General features: G+C 55.2%; 1 long non-coding RNA gene across 1 annotated transcript; it reads right to left on the bottom strand.

The window, feature by feature from the left end:
* Positions 1-378: 378 nt before the first annotated feature.
* LOC141021399 (uncharacterized) lies at positions 379-4,474 on the bottom strand. The gene is made up of 2 exons (XR_012182674.1): positions 2,747-4,474; positions 379-2,000 (listed from the first exon to the last, which is right to left on the bottom strand). It is a non-coding gene; the product is annotated as an uncharacterized lncRNA (long non-coding RNA).
* Positions 4,475-23,555: the final 19,081 nt, after the last annotated feature.

Below are 23,555 nucleotides of genomic sequence, written 5' to 3'. Positions count from 1 at the left end.
AGGAGGCACCAAGAACAATGTTCTCGTCACAAAACCATCGGGACGATTCTAAGATACCCGCGTGATCCTAAAAAAAATTTAGTGAAATTTGAGGAGAGAAGAGTCAAAACTTCTACGTCAGGAGGCCTCACCAGAGCGACGAAGGGACTGAGGAGTAAAAAGAATCCTACTCTCCGATATATATAATCCTAAGACTCAAAACATTTTTTTTGTTCTAGACTCAACAACGCCAGGGATTCGATCAAGCAGGGGCCTCCTAAGTCGGGGATGGCTCTGATTACCAACCTGTAACACCCACAATGCGGCTATATCTCCCACGTGTCGAGGCACGACTTAGAGGCATAACCGCATTGTGGTTTTGTTGCAAGAAGGGTCATCTTCACACAATCCCATGTAATGAACAAGAATGGGATAAAGAGTTGGCTTACAATCGCCACTTCACACAATACATAAATAAATCATACATCAATCAGAGTACACACATAGGTCCGCCTACGGAACCAAAAGAAAAGAAGACAGCCCAACTGCTAGATCCCCGATCGTCCCAAACTGGGCACAACTACTGATCAACATGAAAAGAAACAACACAAACGAACAAGATCTTCATCGAGCTCCCACTTCAGCTCGGTTGCGTCATCTGCACTGGCATCGTCGGCACCTGCAACTGTTTTGGAAGTATCTGTGAGTCACGAGGACTCAGCAATCTCACACCCGCGAGATCAAGACTATTTAAGCTTAAGGGTAGGAAAGGGGTAGTGAGGTGGAGCTGCAGCAAGCACTAAGCATAAATGGTGGCTAACATACGCAAATAAGAGCGAGAAGAGAAGCAACGGAACGGTCGTGAAGCTAGCAATGGTCAAGAAGTGATCCTGAACTCCTACTTACGTCAAACATAACACAAAAACCGTGTTCACTTCCCGGACTCCGCCGAGAAGAGACCATCACGGCTACACACGCGGTTGATGCGTTTTAATTAAGTCGAGTGTCAAGTTCTCTACAACCAGATATTAACAAATTCCCATTTGCCACATAACCGCGGGCACGGCTTTCGAAAGATAATACCCTGCAGGGGTGTCCCAACTTAGCCCATTATAAGCTCTCACAGTCAACGAAGGATATTCCTTCTCCCGGGAAGACCCGATCAGTCTCGGAATCCCGGTTACAAGACATTTCGACAATGGTAAAACAAGACAAGCAAAGCCGCCCGATGTGCCGACAATCCCGATAGGAGCTGCACATATCTCGTTCTCAGGGCAACATCGGATGAGACATCCTACGAGTAAAACCAGACCTCGAGTTTCCACGAGGGGGCCCCGCACTCTACACGGTTCAGACCAGCACTTAGAGAAGCACTGGCCCGGGGGGGTTAAAATAAAGATGACCCTCAGGATGCGCGACTCCCAAGGGAAAAGGCTAGGTGAGGCAAATGTAAAACCAAGGTTGGGCCTTGCTGGAAGAGTTTTATTCAAAGCAAACTGTCAAGGGGGTCCCATAAATCACCCAACCGCGTTAGGAACGCAAAATCAAGGAACATAACACCGGTATGACAGAAACTAGGGCGGCAAGAGTGGAACAAAACACCAGGCATAAGGCCGAGCCTTCCACCCTTTACCAAGTATATAGATGCATTAATTAAGATAAGAGATATTGTGATATCCCAACATAAACATGTTCCAACATGGAGCAATCTTCATCTTCACCTGCAACTAGCAACGCTATAAGAGGGGCTGAGCAAAAGCGGTAACATAGCCAAACACCGGTTTGCTAGGAAGGGTGACAAAGGTTAGAGGTGGGTTCATGGCAATTTGGGAGGCATGATATAGCAAGTGGTAGGTAACGCGGCATAGCAATAGAACGAACAACTAGCAAAGCAAAGATAGAAGTAATTTCGAGGGTATGGTCATCTTGCCTGAGATCCCGCAAGGAAGAAGAACGAGTCCATGAAGAGGACAAACAGACGTTGTCGAACGAATCCTCACAACTCTGGAACGAAACCGAAGCTACCCAGAGAAGCAAACCGGAAAAAAGCAAACAACATGGTAAACAACCCTCACATAAACATGGCATGATGCACAATCAAGTATGATGCATGTCCGGTTTAATGAGGCATGGCATGGCAAAGTGCACAAGCAAAACTACAAGTTAAGTGGAGCTCAATATGCAACGAGTTGCATATTGACGAAACACCACATCAATTATTTAGTTCTCTCTCATTATGTACTCGACCATATTAAATGTTGATTACCATGGCAAGAGGTGAAGCATAAATAAACTAACTATCTAGGCAATTTTAAATGAGGCCGGAACAACAAACAACAATTCTGATAACTCCTCATGTCAATTAGCAAATTAAAACAAACACAATTTTAAACATTTTAATGTTGTTATCATGATGCGGATGACATATGCACGTTTTAAGCAATTTTATGAAAATGTTGACATGAGCATGTTATGAAGCATTTGTCACCGTGGTGGAAGAAAGGGGTGACACGGCAACGAATCCGAAAATGATGCCACGGCAACATATCGGTTCCGGTAGCTCGTGGAGATACCGGCGCAAAAGAGAATTGTGCGGACATGTGGAACATGCTAGAGATGGTGAGGTGATACCGGTAACCGGGTTCCCACGGGATGATGGCATGGCAACGAGGAGGAACATGGAATGACAACTCGGAAACGGTGCAACCACGAGCATCTCATACAACACACATGCATTCGTTCCACGGACGTCGTCTCGGGGTTATACCTTCGAAGCATGCATTCGGGGCGGAACGCGTCGGTGCGATGTAGAGGAAGTAGACGTTCTCGCGATGGTAGCGGAAGTAGTGGTACATGTTTTGTAGTCGTACACATTCCGTAGATGTTCGGGGTCACGGCGAGGAACTTGACGTCCACGGAGTCTTCGAGGGTCGACGGTAGTCGTACACGGCAACCGTAGTTGAACTTGTAGGGCCGTCAATGTCGTGGTACTTGGAGACATGCACGGGATGAAAGTTGTACACGTTCGTTTACATCCAGTGTCGTTCGTAGAGGTACTTGGCGTCTCGTACTGGCCGATCCAAAATGAAGCAAGCCAAAAGGCCTCTGGTTTGTACAGCAGCAAGGCAACTCGTGCCCGACAGTGAAGCAGCAACTACGGCCACGACGTGGTGGTGGTGCAGAACACCAAGAGGCAGGGCGTGCAGGAGAAAGGGGCTGGAGATGGGGGCGGTAACACGGCACAACATCAGGCAGAGGCCATGGCGACATGGGGCCCTCGAGCGCTATCGGGGAGGAAGGCGAACTCGGGGTCCGGCAGCAGCAAGGCGACGATGAGGGGGCACGTCGGGGCAGCGACTCGGAGCTCTTTTGAAGGAGCTGAAGCAGAGGAGGGCCGCGGCGGCGCGTCGATGGCCACCGACATCGGCGGGTCCAGGCAGCGGTGCGCCCAGAAGAAATTGGCGGCGGCGGCTTCATGGAGGTTCGGGCACGGGGACGAAGGCCAGGGCCGCGGTCGGTGGAGGAAGGCAAGGCGACGCGACGGCGAAGGGGCATGGCTCCGGCGGAGCTGCTCGCTTGCGGCGGCCGGAGGCAGAGGTGGGGAGGCGGCGGCGACCCAACGATGCAGTGCAGGAGAGGGAGGCGCGAGGAAGGAGGGGCCGACAGCAGAGGCTACGACGCGGCCGGGCTTCGGCCGTCAACAGCTCTGGTGTCCGGGACGGTGGATGGAGGAGGCGAACGGCTGGTCGACGACGAGCTGGAGAAGGAGCTGCAGCGGGGGTCACGGAGAGGCAGGAGGCGTGGCGCTCGACGGAGGGAGATGGGGATCGGGCGAGGCAGTGCCGTTCTCTCTCTCTCTCTCTGGCGGCGCTAGAGGGAGAGATCGAACGAGGGGAGAGGGAAATGTATCGGGCAAGGGTTAGGGTTAGCAGCGGGGCTTAGGTGGCCGCGGGGATGGGCCGGCTTGGAGTTGGGAGGCCCAGCTGGGCTCACTTCTCTCTCTCACTCTCATACTCTCTTTAACAGAAAAGATATAGAGAGAAGAAAAGAAAGAGAGGGGTTAGGGAAAGAATTTTCGCATGGGGGTAATTTTCCCGGACTCACAAAAATTTGCTCGTTCCAAGAAAAATGGAGTGGGCAAGATTGCAAGTTTTACATTTGAATTTAATTCAAATGGTTTGAACAAGGAGTAGGAATCCAAAGTTTCCGAAAGTGTTGAACATTTAGGAAGAGCCTCGATAAAACAATAAAAGAATATGAGGACAAGTTGGAGACCAAGAATTGAGATGACAAAGGCATTGGGATTTATTTGCAAGTGTGTTATGGTGAACTCCAATTAATGGAATATTTTAATATAGCTGCCTAATAATATTGGGAGGATATATGTTATAAAGAGAAATCACCATGTGCATTTCCCTCGATTTAAATGGATCGAAGATCCATGCAATTTACTTAGTTGAGTTTTTAAAAATTAATGACATGATGCAATGCAAAAATAAAAGAACAAGCACCAAAAGGAACACACGGTGATCACAAAAATATCGAAGTCTTCTGAAGCGTCGGTCTCGGGGCTTCACATGCTGGTACCTTGCCGCCCGGAGCGAGGCTTGGCGGCGGCGTTCGTCCCCGAGCACGATGTCCATCCCCGCGAGGCATCACAGCGTGCCTCGTCAAACGCCAAGACCCGTGCGGAGCGATGCTTGACCTCGTGTGGGAGAACCGCTTCGGCTCCGTAGACGAGGAAGAATGGTGTCTCACCGGTTGGCTCGGTTGCAGTGGTGTCGATGGACCACATCACGGACTGGAGCTCGTCCAGCCAGCCCCTGCCGCATGCCTCATGCTTCTTCCTAAAATTTCTTGCCTTGAAGCCCCTCATGACCTCTGCGATGGCGTGCTCGGCTTGGCCGTTGCTCCTGGGGTGTGCCTCTAAGGCGTAGCATATCTGCGTTCCAAGGTTAGAACGGTATGTTTTGAAGAGATTGCTAGTGAACCGCGAGCGGTTGTCGGTGATGATGTAATTAGGGACCCTGAACCGCCTCACGAAGCCCTTGATGAACTTGACTGCCGAGCCTGCCGGGATCGTGCGGACAGCCTCCACCTCCACCCACTTGGTGAACTTGTCTATGGTGACGTAGAGGTAGCGGTAGCCCCTGGGCGCTCGAGGGAACGGGCCCAAGATGTCCAGCCCCTAGACCGCAAACGGCAATGAGATGGTTTGGAGACCCTGAGCAGGCTGGTGGATTTGCTTGGCGTGGAACTGGCAGGCTTCACAGGATCTCACCAGCTCTGTGGCATCATTGAGCACCGTGGCCTAGTAGAATCCCCTGCGGAATGCCTTGCCCACGAGGGTGCGCGATGAAGAGTGATGCCCGCAATCCCCGCCGTGTATGTCGGTTAACAGCTCACATCCCTGCTCCCTGGAGATGCATCGCAAAGAAACATCGTTTGGCCGTTTCTGATAGAGCTCACCGTCCTGAATGCAGTAGGCAGTGGCCTGTCGAGCCACTCGCTCCGCATCTTCCTCCTTCTCCGGTAGGGTCCCCTGAAGCAGGTACGCCTTGAACTCTTCGGTCCAGCACCCCTCCTGAGGCTCGAGCGCGAGGAGTAGATTCTCTCCCAAGGTTGGGCCGCAAGCGGGGGCTCCCGAGAGGGGCGCTGGGGGGAGATCCTCCTGGGGTGGTGTTGGTTCCGCAGTAGGAGGGGCTGCTGAAGGCTTGAAGAGCCGCTCCTCGAAGACGCCAGGCTCCTGAGGCAGGCATCGGGACGCCTCTTGGCGATGTCGTCTGCTTCCTTGTTCGTGCCGCGCGGCACATGCTGCAGTTCATACCCAAGAATTGTTTCTCGATTTTGCGTACCTCCGCTAGGTATGCCTCCATGTGTTCATCCTTTGGCTCGTATACTTTGTTGGAGAAGTTGACGAGAAGCTGGGAGTCGCCCTTGATGGTGAGTCACTTCACTCCCAAGGCTGCCGCAACCTTGTGACTGGCGATCAAGCCTTCGTACTCTGTGATGTTGTTGGAGACCTTCTCGCTCTCCTGGAAGCAGAGCTTCACGGCGTAGTAGAGCTTATCCTGGGTGGGTGAGATCAGCACGGCTCCAGCCCCGCGCCCTGACGTGCAAAGGCATCGTTGAAGTACATGACCCAGCCGTCTGGTGCCTCGCTTCCTGGTGAGAGGGGTCAGTCCACGCCTACCTCGGTTTTTGGGGGTCCATTCTACCAGGAAGTTGGTGAGTACAGCAACCTTGATGACCCTGGTGGTGCTGACCTCCAGCTGAAATGCCTACAATTCGATGTTCCATTCGGTGACTCTCCCCGCAGCATTGGGGCTTTGGAGCACCCTCTCCAGTGGGTAAGCCGAGACGACCTTGATGGGGTGGCCTTGGAAGTAGTGACGCAGCTTGTGTGAGGCGACAACGAGTATGAGCAAGAGATTTTGTGTCGTCTCGACCTGGCGCGCGGCATCGCGCGGCAGGCCCTTGGCTTGGCGCTCCTCCTGGACGGCCACCAGCACTGCGCTGGCAGAGTGAGGCGTGGTGGCCAAGTAAAGTACCACAGGCTCAAGAGGATGGGGCGCCACCATCACCGGTGGGCTGGTGAGGTATCTCTTGAGGTCTTGGAACGCCACGTCAGCCTCCGTAGTCCACTTGAACGGGCCCTTCTTTTTCATCAACTTGAAGAATGGGAGGGCGCGCTCCCCCAGCTTGGAGATGAAGCGCCCCAGCGAGGTCACACAGCCCGCCAACTTTTTCATTTCCTTGAGAGTCTGTGGCGGGCTCATCTCTTCTATCGCCTTGACCTTCTCTGGGTTTGCCTCGATTCCCTTGTGCGGCACCAGAAATCCTAGCAACTTACCGGAGGGGATGCCAAACACACATTTCTCCGGGTTGAGCGCAGGTCCACCTTGCGCAGACTAGCGAATGTTTCTTCCAGGTCCTCGATGAGGGTCCTTGCCTCCCGTGACCTCACCACTATGTCGTCGACGTAGGCCTCGGCGTTCCTCCCGAGCTGCCGGCCCAGAGCAATGTGCATCAGCCGCTGGAAGGTCGCTCTGGCGTTGTGCAGCCCAAAAGGCATGTAGGTGTAGCAATACACCCCGCATGGGGTCAAGAAGGTTGTCTTCTCGACATCCTGCATCGTCATCTTGATCTCGTGATAACCTGAGAAGGCGTCCAAAAAGCACAGCAGGTTGCACTCGGCTGTGGAGTCAACGATCTGGTCAATGCAGGGAAGCGGGAACGGGTCTTGAGGTCAATGTCAGTGTCAAAACCGGCGGATCTCGGGTAGGGGGTCCCAAACTGTGCGTCTAAGGCTTATGGTAACAGGAGGCGGGGGATACGACCCAGGTTCGGGCCCTCTCGATGGAGGTAATAACCTACTTCCTACTTGATTGATCTTGATGATATGAGTATTACAAGATTTTATCTACCACGAGATCGTAAAGGCTAAACCCTAGAAGCTAGCCTATGGTATGATTGTTGTTGTCCTACGGACTAAACCCTCCGGTTTATATAGACACCGGATGGGGCTAGGGTTACACAGAGTCAGTTACAAGGGAGGAGATCTAAATATCCGTATTGCCAAGCTTGCCTTCCACGCAAAGGAGAGTCCCATCCGGACACAGGTCGAAGTCTACAATCTTGTATCTTCATAGTCCAACAGTCCGGCCAAAGGATATAGTCCGGCTATCCGAGGACCCCCTAATCCAGGACTCCCTCAGTAGCCCCTGAACCAGGCTTCAATGATGATGAGTCCAGCGCGCAGATTGTCTTCGGCATTGCAAGGCGGGTTCCTCCTCCGAATACTTCATAGAAGATTTTGAACACAAGGCTAGTGTCCGGCTCTGCAAAACAAATTCCACGTACCACCGTAGAGAGAATAATATTTCCACAAATCTAATCTGCTGACATATTCTGTAGCGTGACATCACACCACGGCCCGGTCATTATTCAAACCGTTTTTCACAACCAGCCACTGCACATATCGCGAGGCGGTTTCCTTGGCACGTCTTGTCGAAGCAGAGATCGTGTCCCCTTATCACGGGATTCTCATCAATACGGGCGTGGGTAACCCAACCGCGCCATCAATTACGACGCTTGGGGAATAAGCGATTTTACCAGGTAGGTGGGGAGGCGCATAGTTTCTTCCGCCCTTATAAAGGGACAAAGATTCACCCTTTACGCCTTCTTCCTCCTTGCTCATCCATTCTCGCGCACTTGAGCTCCAGCACCCAAATTCACGTTCTTCTCCTCAAACCACTTCCAAGCATGTCCGGAGCGGGAGGCAAGTGGATGGTCTCCTCCGTTATGGAGGAGGACATCACAAAGCTGCGGAGAGCCGGATATCTGCCTGCGGATATCGTACACCGGCTGCCAGATGCGGGGCAGATCATCCCAACTCCAGAACCCCATGAGAGGGTGGTTTTTCTTACCCACTTCGTCCGTGGACTGGGATTTCCCCTCCACCCGTTTGTCCGCGGGCTCATGTTCTGCTACGGGCTGGACTTTCACGATCTGGCCCCCAATTTCATCCTCAACATCTCGGCGTTTATCGTCGTGTGCGAGGCCTTCCTCCGCATCAGGCCCCACTTCGGCCTGTGGCTGAAAACCGTCAATGTTAAACCGAAGGTGGTGGTCGGCCAGGAAGCGGAGTGCGGAGGCGCCATGGTGGGAAAAATGCCCAACGTCACCTGGCTCAAAGGATCCTATGTGGAGACCATAAAGGGGGGTGGCAATCGGGGTGGTTCTACATCACCGAGCCGCGCGACACCAACTGGGTGGCGGCCCCCGAATTTCGATCCGGAATCCGCATGCGGCTCACCTCCTGGAAAGAGAAGGGCCTGTCCTGGGGTTCCTCGGTAGAGCTGACCGGACTCCAGACGTGCATCAAAAACATGATGAGCAAGAAAATGAAGCTCGTCAACGTGGTCCAAGTCATGCTCTTCCGCCGGATTCTCCCGTGTCAAAGACGGGCATTCACTTTGTGGGAGTTCGACCCGGCCGAGCACCAGACGCTGCGAGAGCTCTTCAACACGAAGCACAAGGACGTCTGGAAGGTGCTGTTCAAGGGCGCCAAGGTACCTCCTCCCCTTACCAAGGACCGCGGACTCAGCGCAAAGCGCCCTGCTAATCCGGTATGTTTTTTTACATCTCATAAGATGTTCTTCTTCCCAGTATAACCTATGCGCGGGGTCTAAGCATCCACGCCTTTTTAACAGGACTGGGTAGCGACAGCGGAGCAGATCGATTATCCGGCTCCCCTGCCCGAAGATCCAGCAGATGCTCTCCTAATGGAGATGCTGGTTCCGGCACCTTACGAGGTGCCGGAGAAGAAGGCCAAGAAGAAGGCCACGGGGACCAGGAAGGGTCTCCGGCGCAAGGTGATATCGGACTCATCGTCCAAGAGCACCGAGGCGCACTCCTCCCACGAAAACGAGGAGGAGGAAGAGGAAAGTTCTCCCCCCACAGCCGGGGGAGACAAAAAGAGGAAGGTCGCCCCGTCTGGGGCCGCCGAACGGTCCAAGAAGGGCAGGACCCTCCTTCTGGAAAACTCCACCGCCGCCGCCTTCAGCGAAGAGGAGTGGTTGCCCAGGGACAAGCCCCTGGCAAAGTCGTAAGTATCCGAATATCATAATAGTTTTGGTATGCTTCATTTTATTGCTCCTTATCATGGCAAACATGATCATGCAATCCCTCCAAGGCCCATATTGACGTATCCTCTTCGGATGGGTCTTTGGACCCGTTGGCGATGAACAGCGATTCGCTCCCGACCGCCACCTCCCCCCGCCCTACGGACGACGCCGAGGTGTTGTCTCGAAGGGTAGTAGCCGAAGGGGAGATAGTCTTGGAGGCGCCCCAAGGCGACATCCCGGACATTGGACACATGGGGAGCAAGACTCCCAAGGGCTCCAATGGCGGGGGCAACAAGCTTGGCCCCCAGCCAAATACTGTGTCGGAACCTCCAATGGTTCCGGACCCTGTCAGGCGACCCCTCGCTAAGGGGGGTGAGCCGTCTGTGCCGATGACCTCTGTCCATCCAGAGGCATCGGACAACTTGCTGGAAGCGCTTCGTAGCGCTTCCATTGATGAAGAGCACCGCACTATCATGAGTGCGGTAGTCAAGAAGGTTCAGTCTGCCAAAAGCGGATTGACTGAAGCCTGTGCCAGCCTCCTAACAGGCTTTGAGGTAAGTAATCAAATTATATGAAAATATTACGGCATAGACAGTAGCCCCTGATGCTCTGTTTGGCGTTCGCGGAGAAAACCCGAATAGAGGATCAAATAATAATCGCAGGAGTCTAATCATAATATGTCTATGTGCATATGTAGGCTTCACTGCTGGCCGCTGCCGCACGTACTGCGGAGGTCGCCGCACTAAAGCGGGACCTTGAGCAGTCCAAGGAAGAGCTCTGCCTTACCAATAGGCAGCTCGAAGAGAACAAAGGTAAGTGATACACCGTCTGTATATTGATAAGAAAAAACAAGGGTGGTTGCTTAGATCATAGGATCGTCATGAATTTTGCTAGGGGCCATGACCGAAGTGGCGACCCTGAAGAAGGCGCTATTCGAGGCCGAGGACAAGGCGGCCAAGGAGCGCATCGAGCGAGAGAAACAAGAGGCCCGAGTAGGCGAGGTGCAGCAAGAGCTCCAGGCCCTCGTCAAGAAGCACAAGTCCTTGGAGCTTGACTCTAAGACGCAAGGGTCCGAGCTTGCGAAAGCCCTCGAAAGCGCGCAACATGCCAAGGCCGAAGCCCAAAAGGCCCTCCAGGAAATTGAGGCGGTTAAGAAGATAGCGGCGGATAAGGCATTCATTATGCAAAGCAAGCATCTGAAAGAAAAGTTCTTTTTACTTACCAGAGTTCGAAGCTCTCCAGGAGCGTTCACAGATCTACCCCGCATTGTGTCAGATGCTGCGGAGTTCTACCGGGCCGAGGAGGGGAGCTCGACGGAGAAGTTGTTCTGGTCTCTGTATACTGGGACCGAACACCCAATGCCCTTGAGCGACCAGCTAAAGCAACTGGTCGAGCTCCACAAGGCGGCCGAACAGGCCATGAAGGGTCTTATAGTCCGGATGTGGCCTGGCGAGCCCCTGCCTGATAGCTACTTCGGTCTGGTAAGGCGGCTTGTGAATGCCTGCCCACAGCTTGAAGTCATAAAGAGGTCCGTCTGCTTCGAGGGTGCGCGCAGGGCTTTTGCCCGGGCGAAGGTGCACTGGGCGAAGCTGGACGCCGAAAAGCTGGTGAAGGAGGGGCCGCCGGAAGGCAAGGAGCATCGCCACCCCAAAAAGTATTATGAAAGCGTCCTAAAGGGTGCTTGCCTTGTGGCGGAGGAATGTTCTAAAGATGTAATATTTGAATAAATGTACTTCACGTGATCATGTAATATGAAACGAGTTCATCTGCGCTATGCAGCGCTTGTGAATTTAAAATATTACCTTCTGTGCGGCCGTTTATAAAATCTGAGAGTTGGCCAGTCGTCGGCTTCCGCCCCCATGTAACTAGTACTGAGGTGTTTGGGATAAACCTGAGCACTCTTTATCCCAATTTTGGGTCCTTCGAAGGAGGTGTTCAGCGCAATGAACCAGGCAATCGGACTATAAGGCTTTATCACTCTCACTTAGCCATAGAAGTCTACAATTTTAAATTTTGGCGAAGCCCCTAGTATTCGGAAGGCCGAATTTGGGGCGCTATATACGCCTAAGTCGGGCAAGGCCGACTCCTCGCCCGAAGCGGAAAAAGTCTTTAAGGACATGAGACCTCTCAAACAGCGACTAGCTCTCGCCTTATCATGACAGTCAGTTTTCGGCTTTCTCTACTGAGGTGCTCGTCCGGAAGAACCGGGACACAATCGCAGTAGTTCTCCCAGTGCTACCTTAGCCGATATAGCGGAACGTAAGGTACCAAAACATGGGAGCCGGGAAAACCCAACTATTGACCCAAGACATGATTCGGAGCTGATGCATATAGTGCTATAAGTTCGGGGTGCCGCACTGTCGAGAGTGTTCGGACTTTTCACGCCGTATTGATGGGTTATAGTGAAGCCCCTGGCGTACTGGTCATACCAGAATGTACGGGTGCAATTTGTCGTAAAATAAACAGACAAGAAGAAAAAAAGGAAATGTAATGCAATAATAGACTAATGCTATGCATTGTTATTTAAATAATATGTCGAAGCGTACTGATACGAGTAGTGCAAGAAGCAAAAAATAGGACTATTTGACATGTCGTATCCAAGGGCAAGCTGCGCATGGGTATTTAAAATAGGTATTTTGATCGTTATCAGAGACCACCTGGGGATTCCCTTGTACGTCTTAGCTTCTTGCCTCCTTGGTATTTCCTTCCCGTAATGCGTCCAGCAATCAGACTACCGAAAAGGGCTTCCAGAGAGTAAGGTCCTGAAAGAGAGAAAATGATAAAGGTATACAGCCCCTGGGGCGGTTGAACTGCATTGTGGGACGTGTCCTGGCCGTGCCTCCGCCTATGCCCATGGTATTTTTAGTGCGTAATTATGTACGCGCGGCACAGATTTCGTCGCTTGACCGGGACTAGGACGGAGGCCGAATTGCTAGGCAAGCTCTGAACGTGCCAGGCGATCCTGCTGCAGGCTCCGGACTCGCTTGAAGGTGTCCGGGGTCTTTATCGCCGAATTGGCGGTTTGCCATAAAGGCTGCTTTGTTATTCTGCTGCGAGGACTGCAGTGTGCTCCTCCGTGCGGAGCGAGCGTTCTGTGTTTCCATTGACTGTTATAACCCCGCGAGGTCCTGGCATTTTGAGCTTGAGGTATGCATAATGTGGTACCGCATTGAATCAGGCAAATGCGGTTCGTCCGAGCAGTGCGTGATAGCCACTGCGGAACGGGGCGATATCGAAGATTAACTCCTCGCCTCGGAAGTTGTCCGAAGATCCGAAGACCACTTCCAGTGTGATTGAGCCCGTGCAACGGGCCTCTACACCTGGGATGACACCTTTAAAGGTGGTTTTAGTGGGTTTTATCCTCGAGGGGTCGACACCCATTTTGCGCACTGTATCCTAATAAAGCAGATTCAGGCTGCTGCCGCTGTCCATAAGGACTCGGGTGAGCTGAAATCCATCAATGATGGGATCAAGGACCAATGCGGCAGAACCGCCATGACGGATACTAGTGGGGTGGTCCCTACGATCGAAAGTGATCGGACAAGAAAACCATGGGTTGAACTTTGGTGCGACTGGCTCCATCGCGTAGACGTCCCTTAGTGCACGCTTCCGTTCCCTCTTGGGAATATGGGTTGCGTATATAATGTTCACCGTTTTCACTTGGGGAGGAAATTTCTTCTGTCCTCCTGTGTTCGGCGGCCGGGGATCTTCCTCATGGTCGCTATGCAGCCCCTTTTCCTTGTTTTGGGTATTCAACTTGCCGGCCTGCTTGAACACCCAGCATTCTCTGTTGGTGTGATTGGCTGGCTTATCGGGGGTGCCGTGAATTTGACACGAGCGATCGAGTATGCGGTCCAAACTGGACGGGCCCGGGTTGTTTCTTTTGAACGGCTTTTTCCGCTGACCGGATTTAGAGCCACTGAATCCGGCATTGACTGTCGTGTCTTCATCGTTGTCACCATTGTTGTGGTGCTTATGTCTGTTATTGCCGTTGCTGCAAGCCAGCCAGCTATCCTCACCCGCGCAAAAGTGGGTCATGAGTGTCGCGAGGGCTGCCATAGACTTCGGCTTCTCTTGGCCGAGGTGCCGGGCGAGCCACTCGTCCCGGATGTTATGTGTTAGATGTGGGGTTCCGACAAACCCTTAAGGTTCGAACACTGGGGTGCGCGCAAAGTCTTTCCCTCCTACCAATCTACACCCTAGCTCGCTAAGATCTCGCGGACGAACTCGACGAACTCGCAACACAGAAAGACACGAGATTTATACTGGTTCGGGCCACCGTTGTGGTGTAATACCCTACTCCAGTGTGGTGGTGGTCGATTGCCTCTTGGGCTGATGATGAACAGTACAAGGGAAGAACATCCTCCTGAGGTTGAGGTGTTCTTGTGGCTATGCTCTCGATCGGGTTGGACCAAGCTAAGATGATCCCGTTTTTTCCCCTACTGTGGTGGCTAGACCTATTTATAGAGGCCCTGGTCCTCTTCCCAAATATCGAGCGGGAAGGGAGCCAACAACGGCGGGCAAATTAGAAGGAGGACAGCTAGTACAAGCCATCCTGACAAAAGCGGTCTTCGCCTGTGAAAAGGTCTAGTGGTGACACCATCTTGGGCTCCACGATGACCTCCGTCTCGCCGTCCTCCTAGTCTTGGTCTCGTTGCACCAATATAGCAACCATTGCCTGATGCCTCGGTACTCTTCGCCTGCGCTGGCCTCCTTAGCACCAAAGAGGAAATAAGGACGCTGCGCGCGCTGGCGCCCGCCTGGTGTCGTCCGTCATGGCTCACGTCACGAGAGCCTCGTGAGGTTTGCCCCGCCTTGATATCTTCGCTCCTCGTGAGCCTTCCTGGCTAGGCCACTCCAGAGGTGGTCTTGCGTCGTCCGCCTCACGAGGCTTGGACCCTCGCGAGGGTCTTGGATGCCTTGTTGATGAAGATGGGTCGTACGTCCTGCCGGCTTAGCCACGCTGTGGGCCGCAGGCAGGCAAGTCTGGGGACCCCCGTTCCGAGAACACCGACAGTAGCCCCCGGGCCCAAGGTGCGCTCGGGCTTGCGTTCGCGGCGAAGCCAAGGGTCAAGTTCGGAGCACCGTGGGCCCCAAAAGCCTGCGGCCTCGGTTGACGCGTGGCGGTTGATTGGACGTGGGCATCTCCGCTTCCCCACGCTACCTTGGCAACTGCACAACTTGACAAGTCCCTGCGACATGCAAGGAAAACCATCATTACCTACGATCGTGGGAGACGCCGGTTGACCTTTTCTTGCTATAAATGGGGAGGGGCGGAGCCCCCATTGCCCATCTCTTCCTCGCTTGCTTGCTTCTTCCTCCCTGCTCCACTCCGTGCAGCGACACCCATGGCACCACGAAGGAAGTTCTCCGCCACCGAGAAAGGAAAGCCCCTCGCGAGGGACCCGGCTCCCCGGCGCCCAAGCGTGGCCGTGGCCGCCCGTGCAAGCATGCCGCGGCCCCCGCCCTGGCCCATCGTCGAGACGGCGCCTCGGCACGCGGAGTGGGTTATCCGAGACATGGCGGTCCAGTTGATGAGGGGAGGCATGCTATGGTGGCGCGGCCTCCTTGTCCGTGCTTCCACACGGCGGAGGTGTCGCCAGAGTTTGTCGTCTGGTCGGAGAACCCGGCCGGCAATTGGCTTCAACTTCCACGCTTCTTCGCCGGCGAACTGCCGGCCTCTGGTCCAGGCGGACTCTAGCTGCAGGCGGATGGCTACTGCAGCAAGGCCTCTTGGGTTGCGGTCGAGACTTCCGCCGCGGGCAACATAGCCCTGGCCCGCGGCTAGCAAACATTCGCCCGCGCGCGCGGCCTGGGCAGGCGGTGCACCCTCCACTTCAGGTACGATGGTGGATCGACCCTCTATGTGAGGGTGTTTGGGGAAGATGGTCGCCGCGCCGGGTGCTGCCCCGAGGCGAACGACAGTGAGGAGGTGCTCGGCCTTGGGGTCGGTCACGACGAGGACGAGGGCGAGCCTGCCCTCGGCGGCGACCGTGTCTCATCTAGCTACGGCGGCTCTTCCTCCGGCGACAGCTCCAGCAGTGGCGGCTACGACCAGTCGCCGCGCCGCCGCGCCCGTTTTGAAGGCGGCAGTGGGTCATCTCGTCGCCGCACCTCCGTGAAGCGTGAGGAAGGATCCGACTAGGCTCGTGGTAGCGCTACGGGCCTATCTTCGCGGATCGCTGCGACGCTGCTTTTGTTTTACTCTTTCCTGAATCAAGAATGAAACCAGTATGGGCCCTGGGGGGCGTGTATCGAACTATGGTTCCTTGCTTATAACAGTAGGAGTGTTGTTCCCGTGCCGTGTTGCAAAGATAACTTAACCTGGTATACTCAGGACGCCCTCTTCCACGCGAGGCGTTCATTTCCTCGCATCCATCTTGCCTTGGTGGCCTACATTCGCTCAGGAATTGCGAAAAACTCGTTAGGAAATGCGTTGAAAGATTTGCCGTTCATCCTGGCCCTGACCCGGCGCCTTGTATCGCGGTACCCGAGGGGCACGGACTAGGAGAGGTGCGCCAGCTTTGGGCTCGAACGAGGGTGGCTCGCGAGAAGGCAAAAAGGAGAAGGCAAAAAGGAGAAAAATGCTCGCGAGGGCACCTGCCTAGCCCCCTCGTGAGGCATGCGAGAGAGAGAACACGAGCAAATTCGAGCCAGAAAAAACGTAGTGAGAGGCGAGGGAACCAAATCGGCAAGGAACACCCAAGGCAAACTTTGATTAAGGAAAAGCGAGCCAACTACGGAAAGCAAATGAAAAGCCGCGTCCAGCACCTAATCTAGTCTTCAAGTCTTCTCACCAGTGCGGAGGTAAGTGCTGTCCACTAGGCATGGGAGGGAGCCCCAGGGCCTGAGGCCGGCGCTCCTGAGACTCCGGGGCGTGTACAGCCCCAACTCATTATTACGTGAGAGTGTCACGGGCGGCGATTCTTCACAGGCACCGGGCCTTCTTCACAGGCTCTGGGCCTTTCTTCTCAGGCTCTTGGCCTTGCTTCTCAGGCTCTGGGCCTTGCTTCATGGATAGAACTTCCGGAGGTGTTGGATGTTCCAGGCGTTCTGGATGGGTACCCCTTTTTGTGTCTCCAGGCGCACGGCGCCAGGCCTAGAGATGTGAACGACCTTGAATGGGCCCTCCCACATTGGCGAAAGCTTATGCAGCCCTTCCCTGGAGAGGACCCGCCTCAGGACTAGGACACCCGTCTCGAGTGTCCTGGAGCGGATGTTGCGGCAGTGATACTGCCGCAGCGCTTGCTGGTACCTTGCCACCCTCAGCGCGGCCTCGCGACGACGTTCCTCCCCGAGCACGAGATCGATCCCCCACGTGGCGTCCTGCCATGTTTCATCGAACGCCAGGACCCGCGCGGAGCGATGCTTGACCTCGTGAGGGAGGACTGCTTCAGCTCCTTACACGAGGAAGAATGGAGTCTCGCCCGTTGGCTTGGTGGCGGTGGTTCGGATGGACCACAGCACGGACTGGAGCTCGTCGTGCCAGCCCCTGCCGCAGGCCTCCAGCTTCTTCTTGAAGGTCCTAGTCTTGAGGCCCCTCAAGACCTCCGCGTTAGCGCGTTCGGCCTGGCCGTTACTCCTGTGGTGGGCCACCGAAGCATAGCAGATCTGCGTTCCAAGGTTAGCACAGTAGGTTTTGAAGAGGTTGCTAGTAAACTGCGAACCGTTATCTGTGATGATGCGGTTGGGGACCCCGAAGCAGCTCACGAGGCCCTTGATGAACTTGATAGCAGAGCTGGCTGGAATGGTACGGACGGCCTCCACTTCCGCCCACTTGGTAAACTTATCGATGGCGACATAGAGATAGCGGTAGCCCCCAGGCGCTCGAGGAAACGGGCCTAACATGTCCAGCCCCCAGACCGCGAACGGCCACATGAGCGGGATGGTTTGGAGGCCCTGTGCAGGCTGATGGATCTGCTTGGCGTGGAATTGGCAAGCTTCATAGGACTTCACCAGCTCGGCCACGTCGTTGAGTGCTGTAGGCCAATAGAACCCACTTCGGAACACCTTGCCAACAAGGGTCCATGACGACGAGTGGTGCCCGCAGTCACCGCCGTGTATGTCAACCAGCAACTCCCTTCCTTTATTGCTGGAGATGCAGCGCAGCGTGACATCGTTCGGTCGCTTCCTGTATAACTCGCCGTCTTGGATACAGTATGTTGTGGCTTGCCAGGCCACGCACTCCGCGTCCTCTTCCTTCTCCTGCAGCATCCCGTGCATCAGGTACTCTTTGAATTCCCTGGTCAAGCACTCCCCCTGAGGCTCAAGCGCCAAGAGGAGCCGAGCTCCTGAGGTCAGTCCACAGGCGGGACTCCCGTGGCCGGGGGCTGTGGGAGCTCCTCCCGAGGCTGAGTCATGCTTGAAAGAGGTGGCGTAGCTGATGGCTTGAAGAGCCGCTCTTCAAAGACGTCGGGCTCTTGCGGTTGCCGCTTGGATGCTCTCCTGGCGATGTCGTCGGCTTCCTTGTTGGTGCCCCGGGGCACGTGCTGTAGCTCTAGGCTCGAGAACTGCTTTTCCATCTTGCGCACCTCCGCGAGGTAGGCCTCCATGTGCTCGTCCTTAGGCTCGTACACCTTGTTGGAGAAGTTGACGAGGAGTTGCGAGTCGCCTTTGACGGTGAGGCGCTTCACCCCCAGAGCCGCCGCAGCCTTTAGGCCGGCTATGAGGCCCTTGTATTCTGCGATGTTGTTGGAGACCTTCTCGCCGTGCTGAAAACAGAGTTGCACGGCGTAGTAGAGCTTGTCCTGAGTGGGCGAGATGAGCACCGCTCCAGCCCCCGCGCCCTGGTGCGTGAAGGCGCCATCGAAATACATGACCCGGCCATCTGGTCCCTCACTTCCTGGGGAGGTGGACCGGTCTTCTCCTTCCTCAAGAGCCGGGCCATCTGTCCATTCTGCCACAAAGTCAGCGAGCGCGGCTCCCTTGATGACCCTGGTAGTGCTGAACTCCAACTGGAATGCTTGCTACTCGATGTTCCACTCAGCGACCCTTCCGGCTGAGTTAGGGCTCCTGAGTACCCTCTCCAATGGGTAGGCTGAGACGACCTTGACGGGGTGGCCCTAGAAGTACTGCCGCAGCTTGCGCGAGGCCACCAAGAGTGCGAGCAGGAGCTTTTGTGGCATGGGGTAGCGTGCCCTCGCATCCCGTAGTATGGTGCTGACGAAGTACACCGGGTGCTCGACGAGGGCTGGCACACTGACGAGGCTCGGGTCCTGCGGAGATTGGGGCATATCCTGAGCAGGTGGGTTTCCTGAGACCTGACCATCCTCAGGAACTTCTGCGATGTTGCCCTGCTGAGCTTGGTCTTCCGCCGCTGATGGCTTTGCTGCGCCTTCCTGACCCAACGCTGCATCAGCTCTGGCTTGGCGCAGAACACCCTTGTCTTGGCGTTCCTCCCAAATCACCACTAGCACCGCGCTGGCGGAGTACGGGGTGGCAGCAAGGTAGAGCACCAGAGGCTCGAGTGGCCGCGGTGCCACCATCACCGGGGGGCTGGTGAGGTATTTCTTGAGGTCTTGAAAGGCCCGGTCAGCCTCCGGGATCCACTCGAACGGGCCCTTCTTCTTCATGAGCTTAAAGAAGGGTAAGGCGCGCTCGCCTAGCTTGGAGATGAAACGCCCTAATGTGGTCACCCACCCCGCTAGCTTCTGCATTTCCTTGAGGGTCTGCGGTGGGCTCATGTCTTCGATGGCCTTGATCTTCTCCGGGTTCGCCTCGATCCCTCTGTGGGATATGGGGAACCCCAGTAGCTTGCCGGAGGGGACGCCAAACACGCACTTCTCCGGGTTAAGCCTCAAGTTCACTTGGCGCAAGCTCTCGAAGGTCTCCTCCAAGTCTTGAATCAATGTCCTCGCCTCGCGAGATTTGACCACTATGTCATCAACGTAGGCCTCCGTGTTTCTGCCGAGCTGCCGCCCCAAAGCGATGTGCATCAACCGCTGAAAGGTTGCGCCCACATTGCGCAGCCCGAAGGGCATGCAGGTGTAGCAATACACCCTGCATGGTGTCAGGAAGGCTGTCTTCTCCACATCCTCCACCGCCATCTTGATTTGGTGGTATCCTGAGAATGCATCCAGGAAACATAGCAAGTCGCACTCGGCGGTGGAGTCGACGATTTGATCGATGCGTGGAAGTGGGAACGGATCTTGGGGGTAAGCTTTGTTATGGTTGGTGAAGTCGACGCACATCCGTTCCTTCCCACCTTTCTTTGGTACTACGACGGGGTTCGCCAGCCATTCGGGGTATCGAACTTCTCGAATGGTACCTGCCGCCGTCGATGAGGGTCTTGGTGATGGCCACGTTGCAGATGGTGGGCGTGCAGAGCATTGGGAACATGCTAGAGCTGGCGGTGGAGCCGGGGTGGTCTTCTGAGCTGAAGGTGAGGTCGGTCTCTCGGGCAGCCCAACCTGGCGGAGCCCCCGGGCTCTGGGAAACTGCCCCAATCTGACGGAAGAAAGGTTTGACGTGGCGATCTGAAGGCGGTGCTTGAGAGCCACCCAGCAGTGCCGTGACTGCGTGGTCTGCCGGCACCATGTAGCGTGTGGTGAAGAGGTTGCAGAGTTCCCTCCAGGATGCCACCGTGGATCCCGGGAGGTGGAGCAGCTAGGCGCGCGGCTCGCCGGCGAGGGCCATGGGGAACCAGTTGGCCATGATCTTGTCGTCGTCTCCGGCTTCGAGGACGGCCTCCTCGTACGCCAGCAGGAGCAACGCCGGGTCTGCTGCGCCGTCGTAACGCGGCGGCATCTCTGGCTTGAACTTGGTTGGCCACTGCACCCGCCGCAGGGCGGGGGCTAGGGCTCGGTACCCAGACTCCCTGCTGTCGACGTGGGTCGCGGAGGTGGATGGCGGGGCACCCGCCATGGGAGCGAAGTGCGGCGCCACGGGGTGCAGGTTGGTGGAGAGGAGCTCTGGCCCACCCCTACCTGGCGCGCCAAATGTCGGATGTGGGGTTCCGGCAAACCCTTAAGGATCGAACACTGGGGTGTGCGCGAAGTCTTTCCCTCCTACCAATCTACGCCCTAGCTCGCTAAGATCTTGCGGACGAACTCGACGAACTCGCAACACAGAAAGACACGAGATTTATTCTGGTTCGGGCCACCGTTGTGGTGTAATACCCTACTCCAGTGTGGTGGTGGTGGATTGCCTCTTGGGCTGATGATGAACAGTACAAGGGAAGAACAGCCTCCTGAGGTTGAGGTGTTCTTGTGGCTATGCTCTCGATCGGGTTGGACCAAGCTAAGATGATCCCATTTTTTCCCCTACTGTGGTGGCTAGACCTATTTATAGAGGCCCTGGTCCTCTTCCCAAATATCGAGCGGGAAGGGAGCCAACAACGGCGGGCAAATTTGAAGGGGCAGCTAGTACAAGCTATCCTAACAAAAGCGGTCTTCGCCTGCGAAAAGCTCTGGTGGTGACGCCGTCTTGGGCTCCACGATGACCTCCATCTCGCCGTCCTCCTGGTCTTAGTCTCGTTGCACCAATATAGCAACCTTTGCCCGATGCCTCGGTACTCTTCGCCTACGCTGGCCTCCTTAGCACCAAAGAGGAAATAAGGACACTGCGCGCGCTGGCGCCCGCCTGGTGCCGTTCGTCATGGCTCACGTCATGAGAGCCTCGTGAGGTTTGCCCCACCTTGATATGTCCGCTCCTCGTGAGCCTTCCTGGCTAGGCCACTCCAGAGGTGGTCTTGCGTTGTCCGCCTCGCGAGGGTCTTGGATGCCTTGTTGATGAAGATGGGCCGTACGGCCTGTCGGCTTAGCCACGCTGTGGGCCGCAGGAAGGCAAGTCTGGGGACCCCCGTTCCCAGAACGCCGACATTATGCTTAAATGCCTCTAAGGCCTCTGCATTCGGACAGTCGACAATTTGGTTTTTCTTAGTTAGGAACCGGGTCCAGAATTTCCTGGCCGATTCCCCTGGCTGCTGAGTTATATGGCTCAAGTCATCAGCATCTGGTGGTCGCACATAAGTGCCCTGGAAGTTGTCAAGGAATGCATCTTCCAAATCCTCCCAACTGCCAATGGAGTCTGCTGGCAAGCTATTCTGCCAATGCCGAGCTGGTCCTTTGAGTTTTAGTGGGAGGTATTTGATGGCATGTAGATCATCACCGCGAGCCATGTGGATGTGGAAGAGGAAATCCTCGATCCATACCGCGGGATCTGTTGTACCATCATATGATTCGATGTTTGCGGGTTTAAAACCCTCTGGGAATTCGTGATCCATTACTTCGTCAGTGAAGCATAGGGGGTGTGCGGCGCCTCTGTGCCGGGCTATATCACAACGCAGTTCATACGAGTCTTGCCTGCTGTATTCGGACCGGCCAGATTTTCTTTTAGTATATCCGGCATGACAGTCATCGTCCCGCGTTGGGGCGCGCCCCCGTGATCCGTAGATCGATCTTGCATGTTTTGCTTTGTTTCCCAATACATCTCGCAGGTCCCGCGTGTTGCCCCGGGCCTTGGTATTTTTGTTTGAGTGGCGGCGGGGTGCGGGCTGGACTTCGGGCTGATATGCCTCTCTGTCTCGGCCACGAGGTGGCCGGTCAGCCACATCACACGCTGGTGATGTAGGTTTCAATGCTTCCTCCTCGAGTTGGGGTAGCAACCTGCGCTTTGGGTAACTCTTGGTTGGGCGCTCGAGTTCGTATTCCTCGGCCGCCAGGACTTCGGTCCATCTATCCGCTAGCAGATCTTGATCAGCTCGAAGCTGTTGTTGCTTTTTCTTCAGGCTGTTTGTTGTGGCTATAAGCCGGCGCTTGAAGCGCTCCTGTTCGACGGGATCCTCAGGCACAATAAATTCTTCGTCGCCGAGGTTCACCTCGTCTTCGGAGAGATGCATGTAATTGTCATCCTCTGATTCTCCGTCTGCTGCTTGTTCCGGAGGGCTAGCTTGTTCATCCTCCCGCTCGAGGTCTGGCTGGAGGGGATTATCGTTGTCTTCGGCACTATCCAGAGCGTTATTGTCTCTTGTGCAGGTATCACTACTTTTTCTATGGCGGGACTTAGAGCGGCGCCGCTGACGTCGATGCTTGGATTGCTTCTTGGAGGGGTTATCCTCCGTTGTCTTATCGCCATCCCCTTCTTTGGGGGTGTCCACCATGTATATGTCATACGATGAGGTGGCAGTCTAGCGCCCTGTGGGCGATGGTTCTTGTTCGTCTCCTGCATCGTCGTCCATACCGTCGATGTCTTCGGAGCCGAAGTCGAGCATGTCGGTTAAATCATCGACAGTGGATACTAAGTGGGTGGTGGGTGGGGAGCGAATTTCTTTGTCGTCCGCATCCCATTCTAGCCGGACATAGTTCGGCCAAGGGTCTCCTGACAAGGAGAGGGACCTCAACGAGTTTAACACGTCGCCGAAGGGCGAGTGCTGAAAGATATCCGCGGAGGTAAACTCCATGATCAGTTCCCAATCGGATTCGATAGGCACGGACGCAGGCGGCTCGGATCCCATGGCCGGGGACGAATCCAACGGTTCGGCAACACGGGTCTCGTAGGAGGTGAAGTCAGTATTCGGGTCTATCGCCACTGAGTGTGCAGCCTCCGTGGCGGGGTCCATCCACCCATCCTCAGATGGCGCAATTTGTTCCGGATTGAGGGCCGGAGTAGTTGCAGGTGTGATCTCCCGAACACTGTCCGACGGCAGAGCTAAGTCATGCTCGTCGTGATTGTGCGGCGCACCTGACATGGGCTCGAATCCGTCGAAGATCAAGTCTCCGCGGATGTCGGCTGTATAGTTCAAGTTTCCAAACCTGACCTGATGGCCAGGGGCGTAGCTCTCGATCTGCTCCAGATGGCCAAGCGAGTTGGCCCGCAGTGCGAAGCCGCTGAATACGAAGATCTGTCCGGGGAGGAAAACCTCACCCTGAATCGCATCGTTGCCGATGATCGAAGGAGCCAGCAAGCCTTACGGTGACGGCACAGTGGAACTCTCAATGAAAGCACCAA

Source organism: Aegilops tauschii, chromosome 1 (assembly GCF_002575655.3).
Source record: "Aegilops tauschii subsp. strangulata cultivar AL8/78 chromosome 1, Aet v6.0, whole genome shotgun sequence".
Classification (NCBI taxonomy): domain Eukaryota; kingdom Viridiplantae; phylum Streptophyta; class Magnoliopsida; order Poales; family Poaceae; genus Aegilops; species Aegilops tauschii.
This window is presented reverse-complemented; position numbering and strand designations above follow the sequence as displayed.